Source organism: Peromyscus leucopus, chromosome 12 (assembly GCF_004664715.2).
Source record: "Peromyscus leucopus breed LL Stock chromosome 12, UCI_PerLeu_2.1, whole genome shotgun sequence".
Lineage (NCBI taxonomy): Eukaryota > Metazoa > Chordata > Mammalia > Rodentia > Cricetidae > Peromyscus > Peromyscus leucopus.
In genome coordinates, this window is record NC_051073.1 from 73,723,659 (window position 1) to 73,729,742 (window position 6,084).

Genomic DNA, 6,084 nt, shown 5'->3' on the forward strand with positions numbered 1-6,084 from the left:
CCTGTTAGAGCCATGTTCGCCACACTGGAGCTGGCCAGAGTCCCTTCAGGGAGGTAGGGTCTTGAAACTTGATCACCACCAAAACCACTCTGACCCAGAGACTCTCAGGTTCTTGTCTCATGAATTTGAAGACTGAAACTCATGTACCACAAAAGGTGAGTTTAGAGAGAAGTGTCTTATAGTTTCCTAGGCGTGAATTTAAGAGGGGGACAGAGAGCCATGTCACATGTGGCAGACAATCAGCTGCGTAGCAAAAGTGGATGGGGTGGGAGTGGGATAGGGGTGCTTCCGAGAAACAATAAGGAATCCCGCTGGGCGGTGTGGGGGGGGGTGCATGTCTTTAATCCCAGCACTCCGAAGGCAGAGCCAGGTGGATCTCTGTGAGTTCGAGGCCAGCCTGGGCTACCAAGTGAGTTCCAGGAAAGGCACCAAAGCTACACAGAGAAACCTTGTCTCGGAACCCCCCCCCCAACACCCCCCCTCAAGAAAATAAGGAATCCCAGAGTTCCAGAAAAAATATGACTAAGTTCTGGCCAGCCCCCACCCCACCCCCCCAAAAAAAAGAAGAGAAGGCAAAGTTCTGCCTTTCTGAGTTCTAAGGCAGGAGAGCCCCACAGAGCCTCACGGCAGCTCATAGGGACTGCACTAGAGAAGCATGATCCTAATTAGTTTTAACAATAAAAACCTGGAGTCAGATATGGAGGCTGAAAGCTGAAGGATCAGAGAAGCAGAGCAGCCAGCCACCAGAGACTTTCTCACCTCTACAAAACCTCAGACCAAATTGGCGGGCTTGTCCCTACAAATCCTCAGACTGAATGGGCCCAAGATCCTGTCTCCTCCACCCACCTTATTTTCCTGCCTCCATCTCCCGATTGTGCTGGGATTAAAGGCATGAGATCCCAAGTGCTGGGATCAAAAATGTGTTTCACCACCACTGGCTCCATTTCTCTTTTAAACTGGTTCGATCTCATGTAGCCCAAGATGGCTTTGAACTCCTGATCTTCCTGCTTCCTCCTCCCATGTGCTGGGATTAAAGGTGTGTGCCACCACTGCCTGGCCACTATGGTTAACTAGTAGCTAGCTCTGCCCTCTGATCTCCAGGCAAGCTTTATTTGTCAGAACACAAACAAAATATCATACAACTCACTAGGGAGTAGGAATTCTGTGAAAGCAAAAGTACATTATCTCATTGAAGGGATGATTATTTCTCCTTTCTTTTAGCATGAATGAAGGTGGCTCTACCTTCCTGAGTGGGTGGTCCCTTAGCCAGATGATCAACTTCCCTAACTCTTTTGTGTTTGAGTTGTTGCAGTGACATGTTCCCATTCAGACTAGAGAAATCTGAGGGACTCCTTCTATAACATTTCCACCTGTCAAGAGGCATCTCAAATCATTTAGGAACTAGACCATGGATCAGAGTTCCCAAACACTTCTGGAATTTCTGGCCTCCAGCCAGGAAAGGACCTAGTATTTTCAGCCTTTAACAAGGACACTGTTTGAGGCCCCATGCCTAAACTGCCGGGTCTCATTTCTATCTCTTGTCCTCATTGTCCCCATGTTGAAGTGGTAACACTAACATCTACATGGCTATTTGGAGAATTGGGGCAATGACTGAATCTGGAGTCTGACTGCTGGTAGGGTCACTGGGCACAGCCATTGTGATGCCCCTCCAGGGGGCATGTCTGGGCACCTGAAAGTTGCACCAATGGTTGTATTTATGTAACAGGCAGGCACAGGGAAGAAAGGAACACGCCATGATTCGTGCCTGAATAGAGATGTAGGGGAGGAATAAAGGTAAGAATAGAACCCTTTGAGTAGAGCCAAGATTTCATTTATCTCGGAACAGGAACGAGTTAACACAAAGCCTTAGGCAGAAAAACAGGAGTCAGAACAGAGGACTGTAGGTGAATTTCTAAACGGTCTTATTAAATAAAAGACACGGAGCCAGATATAGGGGTGAAAGCCTTAGAGATCAGGGAAATAGGAAAAGCCACCAGCCAACCTTACCTCACCAACTCTGCAGCTTCCAAATGGGAGCTACTTCCTGTCTACCCATGCCTTTCTATGCCTTGCTTTTCTGCCCTCTCATTGGCTCTTAGCCCAGCTACCTCACTTCCTCGTCACTGTCTGTCTGTACAGACCTCCAGGTCTCTATGGTTGGTACTGGGATGAAAGGTGTGTGTCACCACACTTGGCTCTGTTCCCTAGTATGGCCTTGAACACACAGAGACCCTGACAGCAAAGTGATCAGATTAAGGACATGTGCTGCTTGACTTTGTTTACTTAAAATGACTGGCCTTTCCCCTCTGATCTCCAGTCAAGCTTTATTTATCAAAGCACAAATAAAATATCACCACAGAGGACATTTTTTAAATGTCCAAGTCAAGGTCCATTAGCAAGTCTGGATGTCTCACAACAGCATCCATCCACTCCTTTGGGCTCCAAGGCTGGACTCAGAGTGAAGGGCTCAAGATCTGCTTTCAGACAATTTGATAGCTGCTGGAATGACTAGAATCGAGGTATGATCTACCTCGCAGATGGTTTATAGAGAGGGAGAAAAAGAAATTTAGCCAACATTTAATATTGAGGTTAAAACAACAGTGGACCTGTTTTAGGCTACAGGTAGGTTCTGTGGTACTGAACTGAACCAAGGCTGTGATGTCCTATATGTACACATTTTTTTTCAATCAGAAAGAAAACCATTGGTAAGAAATAACTGTCTAAATCATACCTCATATGGATTTAAGTCTAATGTCTGAGAGTGTAGTCCCTTGAGCTACTAAAACATAGTCTCTGCTGAGCATACTGGCACACGCCTTTAATCCCAACACTTGGGAGGCAGAGGAAGGTGGATCTCTGTGAGTTCGAGGTCAGCCTGGTCCAGCAGAGCTACGTAGAGAGGCTGTCTTAAAAAAAAAAAGGGAAAAAGAAAGATAAGAAAAGGCTCTGGTTATATTTTCCTGTTGGGTGTTTAAGAGCATGTAGCTAGTGCTCTCTTTGGTAGCAGCACATATATAAAACTGGAATGATACAGAGAAGATTAGCCTGGCCCTGCACAAGGATGACACGCAAATTTATGAAGCGTTTTATATATATATATATATATATATATATATATATATATATATATATATATATATAGATCTTGTAGCTAGCCAAAAACTACCTGCCCCCATCACACACTTCTGCCAAGTCCAGTTGAGGATTTGGCCTATGGACATGAGCTCTCAGCTATTGGTCCAGCACCATGCCTGCCTGCCTGCTGCCATGCTCCCTGCCAGGATGGTCATGGATTCCTACCCTCTGAAACTGTAAGCCCTAGATCAGCAATTCTCAACCTGTGGGTCATGACTCTTTCAGGGGTCGAATGACCCTTTCAACGGGGTCACCTAAGGTCATCTACATACCATATATTCACAATTCATAACAGTAGCAAAATTATAGTTACAAAGTGGTAACGAAAATAATTTTATGGTTGGGCGTCACCACAGCACAAGCAACTATAATAAATGGTTGCTCCATTAGGAAGGTGGAGAACCACTGCTAATCCATTTATTCTATAAGTTGTCTTGATCATGGTGTTTTATCATAATATAAAAGCAGCTAAGACAGAAGTGGGCTATTGGTATGGCAGGTATGACCACGCCGTTTTTAGAAAGAATGTGGAAGACTCTGGACTATGAAAGAGGTTCACTGCTATAAGCAGGGCCTAATGGGCCATCTTAGTAGTAGTAGTAAGTAGCGTGGAAAACAATACTGCTAAGAGCAATGTGGACTCTAGAGGCCCAGCACAAGAGGCTTCCGAGGGGAACAACATTAGTGAGTAGGCTAGAGAACATTTTTCATGAACATTTTGTGCCTAATGAAAAGCTGAATGGCCAAAAGAGGGATAGATGAGGCTGGTGGACAGAGAGAACAAGAAGGAGGAGAGAAGAGGAGGCCAGCCAGCCAGACACACAGCGAGCAGTGAAAGTAGGACGCACAGAATGAAAGAAAGGTAGAAAGCCCCGAGGCAAAGTGTAGATGAAGAGAAACAGGTTAATTTCAGTTATAAGAGCTGGTGGGACAAGCAGAGGATGAGACCAAGCGTTCATAACTAATAAGTCTCTGTGTCATGATTTAGGAGCTGGGTGGTGGCCCAAGAGAAAGCCTGTTACAGATACTTCATGCAACAAAGAAAAGCTTACGCACTTGTAATTCAAGGAGGGGGCCAGGCTCCATCCCACGCAGTGTCAGCCAGGTGGCAGTTATGAAAGATACAGGAGTAAAGGGGTTATGGAATCTTCCTCTGCAGTTGAGAGCCACTGAGGCCAGGCGTGTGGCAGGGGAGTCCCTACACTTAAGCCCTGAGAGGTCATTGTGTGAAGCTATAAAACTGAAACCTGGATTGTGTGGGAGACCCCAAGATGCTAGAGGTCCCAGAGCTGTGGGATATCTTCCAAGGAGAGCTGCAGACAGGCAGTAGAACCAGCCAGAGAGACAGAGAGAGAGAGAGACAGAGAGACAGACAGAGAGACAGAGAGAGGAGAGAGAGAGAGAGAGAGAGACAGAGAGACAGAGAGAGGAGAGACAGAGACAGAGAGAGAGAGAGAGAGAGAGAGAGAGAGAGAGAGAGAGAGAGAGAGAGAGAGAGAGAGAGGTGTTGCAGTCAGCAAAGCGGAGAGGAGTAGGAGATCTGAAGATCTTTGGCATTAGACGTGGAGCTACAGGATTTGGAGTTTGCCCTGCTGGGTTTTGGTGTTGTTTTGGCCCAATATTTTCTCACTATGGCCTTTTTCTTTATGTTTGAAATGGTAATATATATTCTGTGCCACTGTATGTTGAAAGTCTGTAATTTGTTTTGATTTTAGAGGGGGTTACGATTAAGAGAGTTACTTGTATCTGAGAAGGCACTTTGGACTTTTAAACAGTGTTAAGACAAACTGTGATAGACTATGGGGACTTTTGAAATTGGACTAAATTCATTTTTCATTATGATAAGGGTAGGAGTCTGTGTGGGCCGGGGAGTGGAATGTGGTGGTTTGAATGAGACTGTCCACCATAGGCTCATGTAGTTGAACACAGTTGGTGGAACTATTTTGGGAAGGATTAGATGTGGCCTTGTTGGAGGAGGTGTGTCCCTGTGTGTGGGCTTTGAGGTTTCAATCACACCATTTCCAGTTAGCTCTCTCTGCTTATGGATTAAGATAGAAGCTCTTAGCTACTGCTCCAGTGCCATGTCTTTCTGCTGCCATGCTCCCCACTGTGAGGGTCAGGGACTCTGACCCTCTGGAACTGTGAGCCCCAAGTAAACACTCTTTTCTATAAGTTGTCTTGGTCATGGTGTTTTATCACAGTCACAGAAAAGTACCTAAAACACAACCCAAGGAAAAAATTGAATTAGGGGGAAAAAAACACAGATGACACAAAGCGAGAGGTGGAATATACCAGAGACTAAGGCTAAAGGGGCATCAGTGGGGGTGTGGAGAGCAGAGGGTAAGGAGCTGGTTAGCCAAGCTAAGAATACATGGAGAAAGCCTATGGAAGTCCATATATAAAAAATATAGATTGTGTGTGTGTGTGTGTGTGTGTGTGTGTGTGTGTGTGTGTCCAGAACACCTGGCTATGGTGAAAATTAGGCAATGAAAAGTACCCCTCTTGTGGGACAAGGCTGCAGTTTAGCCAAGCCACCAGGAGAAGGCTCAATGTCCTTGTTACTACACATGGCCTTGGGATTCTGCTCTTGTCCTCTGATAAGCTCCCAGGCCAGAAATGGCTGTGGTAGTGGTGGGGTTGTTAAGGTAATTCCATTCTTTGGCCAGTGGACAAGCAGTGGCCAGTGTTTGTTCTATAGTTTACTGGACACCGAAGGCACCAACTGGCAGACAGATTAAAGGCAGAAACTAATACATGAGTGAAGTCTGTTTTGGTTCTTGAGGGTAACTAAGGATTCAGGCCAGGCTAAATGGCATTATTTGTTGATGAGGCCTTGGGATTATGAATGACCTATAATCTCAAAGCTCTGGAAGTTTTCACATGCATAATTAATGTTTCAAATTACATTTACTTATAATTTTATTTCAGCTTTTTGTTTGTGAACAAGAA

At 45.3% G+C, this 6,084-nt stretch overlaps 1 non-coding gene across 1 annotated transcript; it reads left to right on the top strand.

Annotated features, from left to right (window-relative positions):
* The first annotated feature begins 2,988 nt into the window (after positions 1-2,988).
* Positions 2,989-3,096, top strand: LOC114684265. The gene has a single exon (XR_003733281.1). It is a non-coding gene; the product is annotated as a U6 spliceosomal RNA (small nuclear RNA).
* The last annotated feature ends 2,988 nt before the right edge of the window (positions 3,097-6,084 follow it).